This window comes from Bufo gargarizans, chromosome 6 (assembly GCF_014858855.1).
Source record: "Bufo gargarizans isolate SCDJY-AF-19 chromosome 6, ASM1485885v1, whole genome shotgun sequence".
Taxonomy (NCBI): Eukaryota; Metazoa; Chordata; class Amphibia; order Anura; family Bufonidae; genus Bufo; species Bufo gargarizans.
Genome location: NC_058085.1, coordinates 314699710 through 314713400, shown reverse-complemented (window position 1 = coordinate 314713400; position 13691 = coordinate 314699710). Strand labels below are relative to the sequence as shown.

General features: G+C 42.9%; 1 long non-coding RNA gene across 1 annotated transcript in view; it reads right to left on the bottom strand.

Annotated features, from left to right (window-relative positions):
* Window positions 1-296: 296 nt before the first annotated feature.
* LOC122941754 overlaps window positions 297-13691 on the bottom strand; it is a 31754-nt gene continuing 18359 nt past the window's right edge. The window contains exon 2 of the long non-coding RNA XR_006390516.1: window positions 297-546. This is a non-coding gene — a long non-coding RNA (uncharacterized LOC122941754). The remainder of the gene's footprint in view (window positions 547-13691) is intronic.

Below are 13691 nucleotides of genomic sequence, written 5' to 3'. Positions count from 1 at the left end.
TTTGTATTTTGAAAGCTGGTGACTGTTTATTTTTGAGGAAATTACCAAGAGAATCTTCCCAAACTGGAGAAAGCATGTCTTTAGATGGGTGAGTGTTTATTTCACTGGACTGTCGAGAGAGTACAGTACATTTAAGTACTTTAGAAACTGGTTAATGGTTGATTGATGCCCCGAAGCTGCATAACCAACATTTTGGTTACTGGAATGAAACTGTTACATTAAATAGATCATTTACAACACATAAAGTAAGTCACCCATAGATTTTTATAGAAGGAAGACGAGGATTTAGCATCCAGTAAGAGGAATAAAACTTCAGGCTTTATTAGATGTCTATATACAAAACGTCACAAAAACAGAAACATTTTGTTTACATTTTTAGGCAAATGTGGCCCTAAGGCTCCATTCACACGTCAGTATATTTTCTTTCCAGATTTACGTTCCTTTTTTTTTGCGGATCCGTGTTCCATTTTATTTGCGGATCCGTGTTCCTTTTTTTTTCAAAAGTGCATCCGCATCTTTTCCGTGCTTCCGTGTTTCCGCAAAAATCTGAAAAAGAAGGCGGAAAAGGTCACATGGGGCAGGATTCTTTTTCTATTTTCTGCAGATCCGCAATTCATGATCCACAATTGCGGATGACATGCGGATGACATTTGACATCTTTCCGCATGTCATCCGTTTTTTTGCGGACCCATTCACTTCAATGGGGCGACGGTCCTCAATTTGCGGACAAAAGTAGGACATGCAGTACTTATTTGACGGATCCGCATTGCGGAACGGTACGGAATTGCAGATGCGGACAGCATACTGAATGCTGTCCGCATCTTTTGCGGCCCCATTGAAATGAATGGGTCCGCATATATTCCGCATCTTTTCCGCATTTTTGCGGAAAAAATGCGGACGTGTGAATGGAGCCTTAATCATAGCAAATCTGCAAAGACTACAACCAAACCGTTAACATTTAAAATAGCAATCACCCAGTAGAAATTGACAGTGCATATCACATAGTGACAAAAATATAGATGGGGGTATAATATACACTCACCTAAAGAATTATTAGGAACACCATACTAATACGGTGTTGGACCCCCTTTTGCCTTCAGAACTGCCTTAATTCTACGTGGCATTGATTCAACAAGGTGCTGATAGCATTCTTTAGAAATGTTGGCCCATATTGATAGGATAGCATCTTGTAGTTGATGGAGATTTAAGGGATGCACATCCAGGGCACAAAGTTCCCGTTCCACCACATCCCAAAGATGCTCTATTGGGTTAAGATATGGTGACTGTGGGGGCCATTTTAGTACAGTGAACTCATTGTCATGTTCAAGAAACCAATTTGAAATGATTCGAGCTTTGTGACATGGTGCATTATCCTGCTGGAAGTAGCCATCAGAGGATGGGTACATGGTGGTCATGAAGGGATGGACATGGTCAGAAACAATGCTCAGGTAGCCCGTGGCATTTAAACGATGGCCAATTGGCACTAAGTGGCCTAAAGTGTGCCCAGAAAACATCCCCCACACCATTACACCACCACCACCAGTCTGCACAGTGGTAACAAGGCATGATGGATACTTGTTCTCATTCTGTTTACGCCAAATTCGGACTCTACCATTTGAATGTCTCAACAGAAATCGAGACTCATCAGACCAGGCAACATTTTTCCAGTCTTCAACAGTCCAATTTTGGTGAGCTCGTGCAAATTGTAGCCTCTTTTTCCTATTTGTAGTGGAGATGAGTGGTACCCGGTGGGGTCTTCTGCTTTTGTAGCCTACCTTTCTTTCCCATTCTGACATTCTGACAACCCTACATGCATTGAAGCAACTGCCATGTGATTGGTTGACTAGATAATCGCATTAATGATAAATAGAACAGGTGTTCCTAATAATTCTTTAGGTGAGTGTATATAGCACATGTTTTAGGTAATCATATGATTAATGCAGATGTGTAGTACCGTATTTTTCGCCCTATAAGACGCACCGGCGCATAAGATGTACCTAGGTTTTTGAGGAGGAAAATAATAAGAAAAAAAATTTGACCCAAAAGGGGTGCTTTTGGTGGGCTTTGAACTGATAGTAGCCTGTGAATGACACTATTATGGGGGTCTGTGGATGGAACTGTTATGGGGGTCTGTGGCTGACACTGTTATGGGGTCTGTGGCTGACTCTGCTATGGGGGCGTCTGTGGATGGCACTGTTACAGGAGTATCTGTGTATGGCATGACACTGCTATGGGGGGGATCTGTGTATAACAGATAAATAGCATCTTATGCTATTTGACATCCACAGATCCCCCCCCCCCCATAACAGTGTCAGCCACTGTGAATGACCCCCAATACAGGGGGTGGGGACTGGCATCTACACTAGTTTTAAAATGGCAGCGGAGGCCCAGTGCAGTCATTGTATTCCATTGCACCGGGCCCCACTCACTGTACTAATGGTATCTACTGTAACTGCAGGCAGGCAATGGTAACTATAGATATGTTCAATCCAGCACTGAGCAGCCTGTACTTACGATCATAGCAGGCTGGAGGCAGGAGGCTGGGCGGGCGGGCACTGGCAGCGTAACTTCCTTCGTCATGTGCCTGCGCTGCCTGCTTCATTCATAAAGCTATTGTCCATCTTGGGACAATTGATCTGGCTTGCAATGAGGTTTCAAAGGTGAAGGAAACTTTTCACATGCTTGGAAATTATATACGGGAGGTTACATCAACTGTTTCATTCTCTGCAGTTTTGCCTGTGCATAACCTTCAGCATGACAGGAAGATGCGCATTAAGGATTAAATGTATGGCTTGGTGAATGGTGTCTGAACCAAGGCTTTGGCTTTGTGTCTTATGTTAGCTCTCGTTGGAATGGAAAAGAACTGTGCAAGAAAGATGGTTTGCATCTTTTTCTCAAGGGAACTAATGTCCTCAGTGAACAGTTCCAAGCATTTGCTAAGGAGCATTTAAACTAGGAAAGGCGGGCAAAAGAGTGATAATCCAGCCGTCCGACTACCCCCCGGAACAATGCCAGAAGATGCCAGTAGCACAAAGGTTAAGAAATGACAAGCTCAGATTCTTGTCTACACATGCTCGCAGTTTAGGGAATAAGATCAATGAACTTGAGGCTATAATGGCATCTAAGAATATAGATTTAGTGGCTGTTACTGAGACGTGGTTCAATGGGACTAATAACTGGGATATAACAATACCAGGGTTCTCTCTATACAGGAAAGACAGAGAAGTCAAGAAGGGGGAGGGGTGGCCCTGTATGTGAAAGATAGCATGAAATCTAATTTGATACAAGTTAGCGAGACCAATTTAGAGTCAGTTTGGGTTACCTTGCAGCTTGATAATCATAAGGTAACTTGTGTAGGTGTGATATATAGACCACCTAGCCAAGTCAAATAATTAGATGATCTACTAGTTGAGGAAATAGCTAAAATGACATTGAAGGGGGGAAGTTATCATTATGGGAGACTTTAATCTTACTGATGTAAACTGGAAAACCGAAATAGCTAGTTCTGCCAGGAGTACAGATATTCTAAATTCCCTACTGGGATTATCTCTACAGCAAGTATTTGAGGAGCCAACCCAGAAGGAGGCCATTTTAGATTTAGTATTCACAAATGGGAATTTGGTATCTGATATTACTGTAGGGGAAAGCTTGGGGTCTAGTGATCACCAGTCAGTGTGGTTTACTATAAGTACAGTGACTGAGTCACACCACACAAAAACAAAAGTTTTAGATTTTAGAAAAACTGACTTTTCTAAAATTAGATTAGTGGTATACGAGTCCCTATCAGATTGGAACAGTTTCAATGGAGTCTAGGAGAAATGGGACTACTTAAAAGTGGCACTATTGAAGGCAACAGAAAATTGCATTAGGCTTGTCAGTAAAAGCAAAAAAAAGGAAGAGACCACTGTGGTACTCAGCATAAGTGGCCAAAATCATTAAAAACTAAAAGATAGCATTTAGTAATTATAAAAATAAAAAAAAACGAGGATGACAGGCAAATTTATAGGATTAGGCAGAGAGAGGCCACACAAGTTATAAGAACTTCTAAAGCACAGGCAGATGAGAAATTACCTCAGTCAGTGAAAAAAGGGGATAAGACATTCTTCAGATACATAACTGAAAAAGGAAACTAAAACAAGGAATTACCAAATTAAAAACAAAAGAAGGAAGGTATATGGAAGAAGATAAAGAACTAGCAGACTGCCTAAATGAATACTTCTGTTCAGTTTTTACAAAGGAAAATGAAGGAAAAGGACCTCAGTTAGGAAAGAAGACTAATGACTCTTTTGATGCATGTGTCTTTACAGAGGAAGCGGTTCTAAGTCAGCTGTCTAAAATTAATACAAATAAGTCAAAGGGCCTGATGGGATACACCCAAAGCTATTAAAAGAGCGCAGCGGTGAACTAGCAAAACCATTAACAGATTTATTTAACCAATCACTGGCAACAGGAGTCATCCCAGAAATGTGGAAATTGGAAAATGTTGTGCCCATTCACAAGAAAGTTAGTAGGGAGGAATCGGGCAACTATAGGCCAGTAAGCCTGACATCAATAGTGGGGAAATTAATGGAAACCATACTTGAGAGGGTTGTGGAACATCTAAAATCCCATGGATTGAAAGATGAAAAACAGCATGGGTTTACTTCAGAGAGATCATGTCAAACTAATCTTATTGATTTTTTTGATTGGGTGACTAAAATAATAGATGGCGGAGGTGCAGTAAACATTGCTTATCTAGACTTTAGTAAGGCTATTGATACTGTTCCACATAGAAGGCTTATCAATAAATTGCAGTCTTTGTGCGTGGACTCCCATATTGTTAAATGGATTAGGCAGTGGCTGAGGGACAGACAACAGAGGGTTGTAGTCAATGGAGTATATTCAGACCATGGTCTTGTTACCAGTGGGGTACCTCAGGGATCTGTTCTGGGACCCATATTGTTTAATATCTTTATCAGCAAAATTGCAGAAGGCCTCGATGGTAAGGTGTGTCTTTTTGCTGATGACACAAAGATTTGTAACAGGGTTGATGTTCCTGGAGGGATACACCAAATGGAAAAGGATTTAGGAAAACTAGAGGAATGGTCAAAAATCTGTCAACTAATATTTAATGTTGATAAGTGCAAGATAATAAACCTGGGGCGTAAAAACCCAAGAGCAGAATATAAAATCAGTGATAAAGTCCTAACCTCAGTATCTGGGGAAAAGGATTTAGGGGTCATTATTTCAGAAGAATTAAAGGTAGGCAGACAATGTCATAGAGCCGCAGGTAATGCTAGCAGAATGCTTGGGTGTATAGGGAGAGGCATTACCAGTAGAAAGAGGGAGGTGCTCATGCCGCTCTACAGAGCACTAGTGAAAACGCATTTGGCGTATTGTGCTCAGTACTGGAGACCATATCTCCAGAAGGATATTGATACTTTGGAGAGAGTTCAGAGAAGAGCTACTAAACTAGTACATGGATTGCAGGATAAAACTTACCAGGAAAGATTAAAGGACCTTAACATGTATAGCTTGGAAGAAAGACGAGACAGAGGGGATATGATAGAAACTTTTAAATACATAAAGGGAATGAACAAGGTAAAAGAGGAGAGAATATTTAAAAGAAGAAAAACTGCTACAAGAGGACATCGTTTTAAATTAGAGGGGCAAAGGTTTAAAAGTAATATCAGGAAGTATTACTTTACTGAGAGAGTAGTGGATGCATGGAATAGCCTTCCTGCAGAAGTGGTAGCTGAAAATACAGTGAAGGAGTTTAAGCATGCATCGGATAGGCATATGGCCATCCTTCATATAAGATAGGGCCAAGGGCTATTCATAGTATTCAGTATATTGGGCAGACTAGATGGGCCAAATGGTTCTTATCTGCCAACACATTCTATGTTTCTATGGAGCAGGCACGTGACATAGGAAGTTACGCTGCCAGTGCCCGCCCACCCAGCCTCCTGCTTCCAGCCTGCTACGATCGTAAGTACAGGCTGCTCAGTGCTGGATTGAACATATCTATAGTTAACCATTGCCTGCCTGAAGTTACAGTAGATACCATAAGTACAGTGAGCGGGGCCCAGTGCCATTATAAAACTAAAGGCCGGCCCCCAGCCCCTCCTCACTCCTCGCTGATACACACGCCGTCCATGCTGTGCAGCTGTCGGTCGGTGGTGTATCAGTGTAAAAATGTCAGCCTTCGCCCCATAAGACGCACTGCCATTTTCCCAACACTTTGGGGGGGGGGGGGGTGCGTCTTATAGGGTGAAAAATATGGTACATATGGACGAAAGCGAATAGATGCTATAATGTTACGAACCAGCGGGTGTGAACCCATTGTGCCACGTGTCCTACCTCCTCTATGGGCATTGTCTAAGTGAACCCCTGGATCTTTACATACCCCGGATCCAAGGAAGCGCTGTGGGCTGGGCCAGTCCATTACTGCATTCAATTTTTCAGGATCCATCTGCAACCCGGCATCCGAGATTATGTATCCGAGGAACAGTACGGTAGATTTTTCAAAGATGCATTTCTCTAGTTTGGCATAAAGTCGATTCTCTCTCAACCGCTGTGAAACCAAACGTATATGCTTCCGGTGAGTGGTCAAATATGGAGAATAGATCAGTATATTGTCCAGGTACACAGAGACATAGAGCAGGTCCCGGAAAATATTGTTTACCAATTCCTGGAATACTGAGAGAGCATTGCACAGACCAAAGGGCATGACAAGATACTCGTAGTGTCCATCACGAGTGTTGAAAGCAGTCTTCCACTCATCGCCATTTTGAATGCGGATAAGGTTGTTTGCGCCACACAGGTCGAATTTTGTAAAGACTGTGACCTGTGACTGTGACCTTATTCAGAACTCGATAGTCGATACAGGACCGTAAGGATCTATCTTTCTTCTGCACAAAGAAGAACCCGACACCGGCTGGTGAAGTAGATTTCCGGATAAACCCCCTCTCGAGATTCTCCTTGATGTAATCAGACATCGCTTGGGTCTCAGGAAGTGAGAGTAGGTAAAATCGACCACGAGAAAGAGTGGCATCAGGCAGAAGGTCAATCGGACAATCATAAGGACGATGAGGAGGCAGGGTCTCGGCCTCTTTCTTACTAAAGACATCTGCAAAACTGGCATACTGCTGCAGAAGTCCAAGCAGGTCTACAGGTACAGTAGGCGAGGAAGCAGGTCAGACCTCTGATAAGCAGGTGGACTGGCAGGATAATCCCCAACGCAGGATCTGACCAGAGTGCCAGTCCAGAACTGGAGTGTGCTGATGTAGCCAGGGAAGACCAAGAATAACCGGATTCACAGACGCTGGCAGTACATCTCTGAATGCAGAACCCCTATTTGCAATTTAAGGGGCATAGTAACAGAAAGCGCAGGTTCGGGAAGTGGCAGTCCATTTATGGAAGCCACTGACAGAGGCCTTTCTAGACGGATGGTAGGAAGCCAGTACTGATGGACCAGAGCTTTCTGAATGAAGTTACCAGCGGACCCAAAGTCCAAGAATGCAGGCACAGACAGTGTGAGTGTGAGAGAGAGTCACTGGAACTGAAAGTTTCGGAGAGGACTTCTCCTTGTCTAGGACCACCTCTCCAACTGACCCTAGACATTGGCGTTTCCCGGCTTCTGAGGACAATTACGCACAAAGTGGGCCTTGCCTCTACAATACAGACACATATTCTCTGCTTTGTGGCGTAAACATTGCTGAACAGACAATCAAAGGCGCTCTATTTTCATGGGCTCTTCAGATGGAGTAGACACTAGAGGAAGAACCGGCCTCTGGAAGGATGGAGCCAAACGAGGTGGTCTTCGGGTGCATGTGACCTCTTTGGAACGTTCCCTGAAATGCATATCTATCCTTGTGGCCAAGGTGATCAGGTCAGTCAGAGTAGACGGACGGTCACGACCAACTAATTCATCCTTAATGCGGTCAGAAAGACCCTTCCAGAACACCGCCAGTTGAGCCTCATTGTTCCATGCAAGTTCAGCAGCCAGGGTATAAAACTGGATGGCGTACCAACCCACAGACAAGGAACCCTGTCCTAGACGCAGTAGAGCTGATGTAGCGGAGGACGTGCAGCCGGGCTCTTCAAAGACCAGCCAGAAGGTAGCCAGGAAAGACTGCAGATTGGTGGTCTCTGGACCTCCATGTTCCCAAATAGGATTTGCCCAAGTAAAGGCCTTATCGGACAGCAGGGACACAATGAAGGCAAACTTGGACCGCTCAGTGGGAAACTTCTGCCCATGCAACTTAAAGTGGATTGGGCACTGGTTCAGGAATCCACAACAGGTTTTTGCATCTCCACCATAGAGGGATGGCAAAGGGAGTTGCACACCAGCAGCACACAAATCCGGATTCGCCGGTGTGGGTATTGAAGGGGTAGCAGTGGCTGGCAACCCTGCAGTAGCTGGAGAAGAGATGGCATCCAGACAAGCAGCAACATTTTGCATGAACTGCATCATGACATCCTGACGTTCGCTCTGATGCCTCACTTCATGTAACAATTCCTGAACGACAGGCTTATGGTGACCAGCGGAGTCCATGGCCTCAGTGTACTGTCACGAACCAGCAGGTGTGAACCCACTGTGCCACGTGTCCTACCTTCTCTAAGGGTGTTGTCTAAGTGAACCCCTGGATCTTCACAGTACCCCTCATGGTGGGGATAGACTTTCCCAAGGGGAACACCAGGTTGCTACCTCTTGAGGAAGATAGGCACATGAGGCAGCTGGTTCAGGTGGACCAGGAGTTACCTGAGAAAGGTACCAGAGGTGCAGGACCAAAGGATGAGGCATAGGCGTAGTCAGACAGGCAAAAGGTCAGGGCAGGTGGCACAGGTACAAGTCAGACAATCCGGATCGGCAACAGGAGAGTCAAGGCAAGCAGGTAAGGCTATAACAGGTAGCAGAGTCCAGAAATAAAGATACGAATAAGGAACACAAGAACACAAGATGAAAACAGGAACCTTAGCAGGACACAAAGACATGAATACTGAGGCATCTGGGAAGGGGGCTGAGCCACTTATATATGCGCAGGAGGGCTAGGATAGGCCAGCGAGGTCACATGACCTAACCCATAAACCCCAGGAAGTGATGCTTGCCGGCCCTTAAAGAAGTGCTGCAGGAAACAAGCAGCAAGCATGCTGTTGCCAGGGCTGAGAGCAAACTGTGGAGTGGATCCCAGAACAACATCACCGCTGAACATGGTGCCCGGGACCGTGGTGGTAAGCAGGGGAACAGCAGCAAAAAATGGCTTATCATATACATCTGTGTCTCTTAGATAATCCCATGACATATACAGTAGAAGGACTGAACTGCACAACAAATGGACAGTGGCAAGAACAGCATGTATGATGCACCATACTTTTCGCTCCTCAAGACGATCTGCAGCATAAGATGCAAGTAGGATATAGAGGATTGAAAAAATAATTCTGACCTCAGATCAGACCCCCAAATCATACTTTCAATTCTCATCAGACCTCAGATAAGACCTTAAAACCAGACCCTTACTCCTCATCAGACCTCAGATCAGGACCCCATTAGACCCTCTACTAGGTATAGTTAGGAAAGTAGGGAGCCTGGAGCCAGTGCGCAGCTGCCAGCCCCTTATTATACTTTAGCAGTAGCGTGAGAGCAAGAAGTTTAGGACACAATGACAAAAATGGGCTACACAACTAATGGTTTTAATGCATAGTTTAATGGTCAGCAAAAGCTGTTACAGCTGTAATAAAAGTTACGTTTTATGGGGTTATAAGACATATGTCAAGATAAGGCAATAATAGTCTGAGGACTATGTGTACAGTACATATAAATGTGAGCGCCTTTACATATGTCAGGGTCAATTTTTGGTCTTCAATGATGTAGAAGGGTGCACCTTTCTTCCCTTCGAGGCACACTTTTGTTCTGGGGTTTTCCTGCCTGATGACCATTAAGCTGTTTTGAGGCGCAAGACAGGGTCTCTGGTTCGTGAGGCCAATACTTTGCTGTGTAGTAGTGCAGGAAGCAATGATGAAGCAGTTGTGCAGCAGAACAGTTATTTACTGAAGAATTAAAATGCAAAAAGATCAGATCACACTTCTTAGCTTGCAAAGGACTGGCATTTGGTACAAAAAAAGCACTTTCCACAGATGTTTCAGGTAGTTATTAGGCCAAAGTGTCTCTTTAAAGTGGTCTTCCTTACTCTGCACGTCACTAGCTGGCTCTGACACAAGCATTCAAATGTGGAGTGTATAATTTAGACAATACAACGAAACCAGAGGACGGTCCCCTCATGGAAAGCAGAAGACCCCACCGGGTACCACTCATCTCCACTACAAATAGGAAAAAGAGGCTACAATTTGCACGAGCTCACCAAAATTGGACTGTTGAAGACTGGAAAAATGGTTTCTTGAACATGACAATGAGTTCATTGTACTAAAATGGCCCCCACAGTCACCAGATCTCAACCCAATAGAGCATCTTTGGGATGTGGTGGAACGGGAGCTTCGTGCCCTGGATGTGCATCCCTCAAATCTCCATCAACTGCAAGATGCTATCCTATCAATATGGGCCAACATTTCTAAAGAATGCTATCAGCACCTTGTTGAATCAATGCCACGTAGCATTAAGGCAGTTCTGAAGGCAAAAGGGGGTCCAATACCGTATTAGTATGGTGTTCCTAATAATTCTTTAGGTGAGTGTATATAGGGGTGCTGCACCTAGCCTTTCTGCTGCCTGAGGCAAAAACTGAAACGCTGCCACCCCATGCCAATTTCTTAACTTAACCCCTTTGCTACAATGAAACCGCTCATTGCCCATGGCCCTTTTGCTGTCCCCCTCTTGCCCCCACCAGTCCCATCTAGTGGTGGCCATGTGTATGGCCTATTAATAACCTTTGCAATTACAGGCAAGATACGCATTAAAGCAAATACATTTTGATCCCTTTACACTATACTTTGCAGTGTATCGCAACTCTGAAAATGATATATGCACCTGACAAACACTATTCCCAGCAGCTAGAACATAGTAAAACCTGGCTATATAAAGGCTCAGCAATCAGCAACTCCACTCTAATTAACCAGGCCAAGCTAGGCAATAATCAAACCCAGATGCAAGGCAAACTTCCTAAACAAAGTAAGTGCCTAAGTGAATATTAAGGAACATGGAGATGCCTGTTGCTCATAACACATTAAAGGGGTTGTCCATTTTGGGGTGGTGGGTTGGCAAACCCCCCCCCCCCTTTGAGCAGACCTGTGAAGGGAGGCCTACTTACCTGCTTCCAAGCGATGGCTCCCCACTCCTTCTTCGCTGCTCTGCTGCATCCTACTCTGCTGCACCCCCAGGATGTCAACTTCTGTGTTGGCGCCACTGCAGCCAATCAGTGACTTCAGCCATCACCTATTACATGTGCGTAATGTGATAATGTGACATGACTCAAGGTGAGCAGGTCATCACTGCAGCCATTTGATTGGCTGCAACGGCGTCAAAAAAGAAGCAGACATCCTGGAAACGGAGCCGAGGCCAGGGAGAGAAAGGGTGAGGAGAAAGTGCAAGGAAGCAGGCAAGCAGGCTTCCCTTTGCAGGTGTGCCCAAGAGTGGAGGGGGTGTTGCCAATTGCCCAACCCCCTATGGTGCATAACGCTTTTTATGCCATGAATATATAATAGAAACATAGATCAACCGGAGTTGACCACTTCAGATTTGAGTATAAGAAACAAATTTAAACTTGAAATATATAGCAAGATCGCAGTAGTTTTAGTGCTGCTTTGTTATATTAGACTAACTTGTGTGAAGTTATAAAACAATTTTTTTTAATTGTATAAGGAATATCCTTGCAAAAATAAAATTTTGACATTGAATTTTATTTCTCTTCTAGCTTTATTTGTCTATCGCTTAAAGGACTAGAAGGACTAGTCAACCTTCAAACCTTTTTCAAATTAAATGTCTTGAAATTTTGGTTGACAGGATGTTTTAGTATTCTAGCGAAGCCTACAAAAGTCAATAATGGTAAGGAATTTACAGGTATAAAGCTTCTGCAGGAAAAAAAAAAAAAGAGCAAGCCTTTCTGTGCTACTTTGTTTTTCGCAATGGACAGGATACATCTCATTTTGTATCAAAGATGAGAAGCAATGTTTATAGGTGGTTGGATGAATTGCAACATTTTTTTCATATGGTATTTGACAAAAAAACGGTATAAAATTAGAGACATAATTTGGTATCGAAAAAGCCATATGCAGATGCCCTTCTAGAGTCTTTCAATGGTGAGGGTTCCTAATTAGCTTTCTGAGTCATAAAGTATGGCAAGGCAGTGGTGGCCAGGCTTATTTATGGCAATACAAGTTCATTGAAAGTGTTTGTATTGATATCAGAGAGAACTGTACTTGTATGGCTCAACAATCATATATTGGATGGTAGAATTGAATGTAATTTCTATGACCAGTTTAACCCTTTCATGACCAAGGGTCATTGATGCCCCAGTGTCCAGGTCAAAATTTACAAATCTGACATGCGTCACTTTATGTGGTAATAGCTTTGGAACACTTTTACTTATCCACACCATTCTGAGATTGTTTTCTCTTGACACATGGTACTTCATGATAGTCATATATTTGAGTCAATATATTTCACCTTTATTTATGAAAAAATGTCATAAATTTACAAAAAAAATAGAAAAATTCTCAATTTTCCAAATTTCTATTTCTCTGCTTCTAAAACAGAAAGTCATTCCTAATAAAATATTTATTACTTAACATTCCCCATATGTCTACTTTATGTTGGCATTATTTTGGAAATGTCATTTTATTTTTTTAGGACGTTAGAAGGCTTAGAAGTTTAGAAGCAATTCTTAAAATTTTTAAGAAAATTTCCAAAACCCACTTTTTAAGGACCAGTTCAGGTTTGAAGTCACTTTGTGGGGCTTACATAGTGGAAACCCCCATAAATGACCCCATTGTAGAAACTACACCCCTCAAGTTACTCAAAACTGATTTTACAAACTTTGTTAACCCTTTAGGTGTTCCACAAGGATTAAAGGAAAATGGAGATGAAATTTCAAAATTTCACTTTTTGGGCAGATTTTCCATTTTATAATTGTTTTTTCTTTAACACATTGAGGGTTAACAGCCAAACAAAACTCAATATTTATTACCCTGATTCCGCGGTTTACATAAACACCCTACATGTGGTTGTAAACTGCTGTACGGGCACACGGCAGGGCGCAGAAGGAAAGGAATGCCATACGGTTTTTGGAAGGCAGATTGTGCTGGATTGGTTTTCTGAACGCTATATGTCTTTTGTTTTTCTGCCGATCGTCTTGTGCAGGGGCTCGTTTTTTGCAGAAAGTGTTGAGGTTTTCATTGGTACCATTTTTGGGTACATAGGATTTTTTTATCATTCATTATTACACTTTATGGGGCAAGGTGACCCAAAAATTGGCTGTTTTGGAACAGTTTTTATTTATTTATTTTTACAGCGTTCATCTGAGGAGTTAGGTCATGTGATAGTTTATAGAGAAGATCGTTACGGACGTGGCAATATGTATACTTTTTCTTATTTATTTAAGTTTTACACAATAATAGCATTTCTGAAACCAAAAAAATGATGTTTCAGTGTCTCTATAGACTGAGAGCCATAGCTTTTTTTTAATTTTTTGGGCGATTGTCTTAAATAGGGTATCATTTTTTACGGGATGAGGTGACGGTTTGATTGGTACTATTTTGGGGGT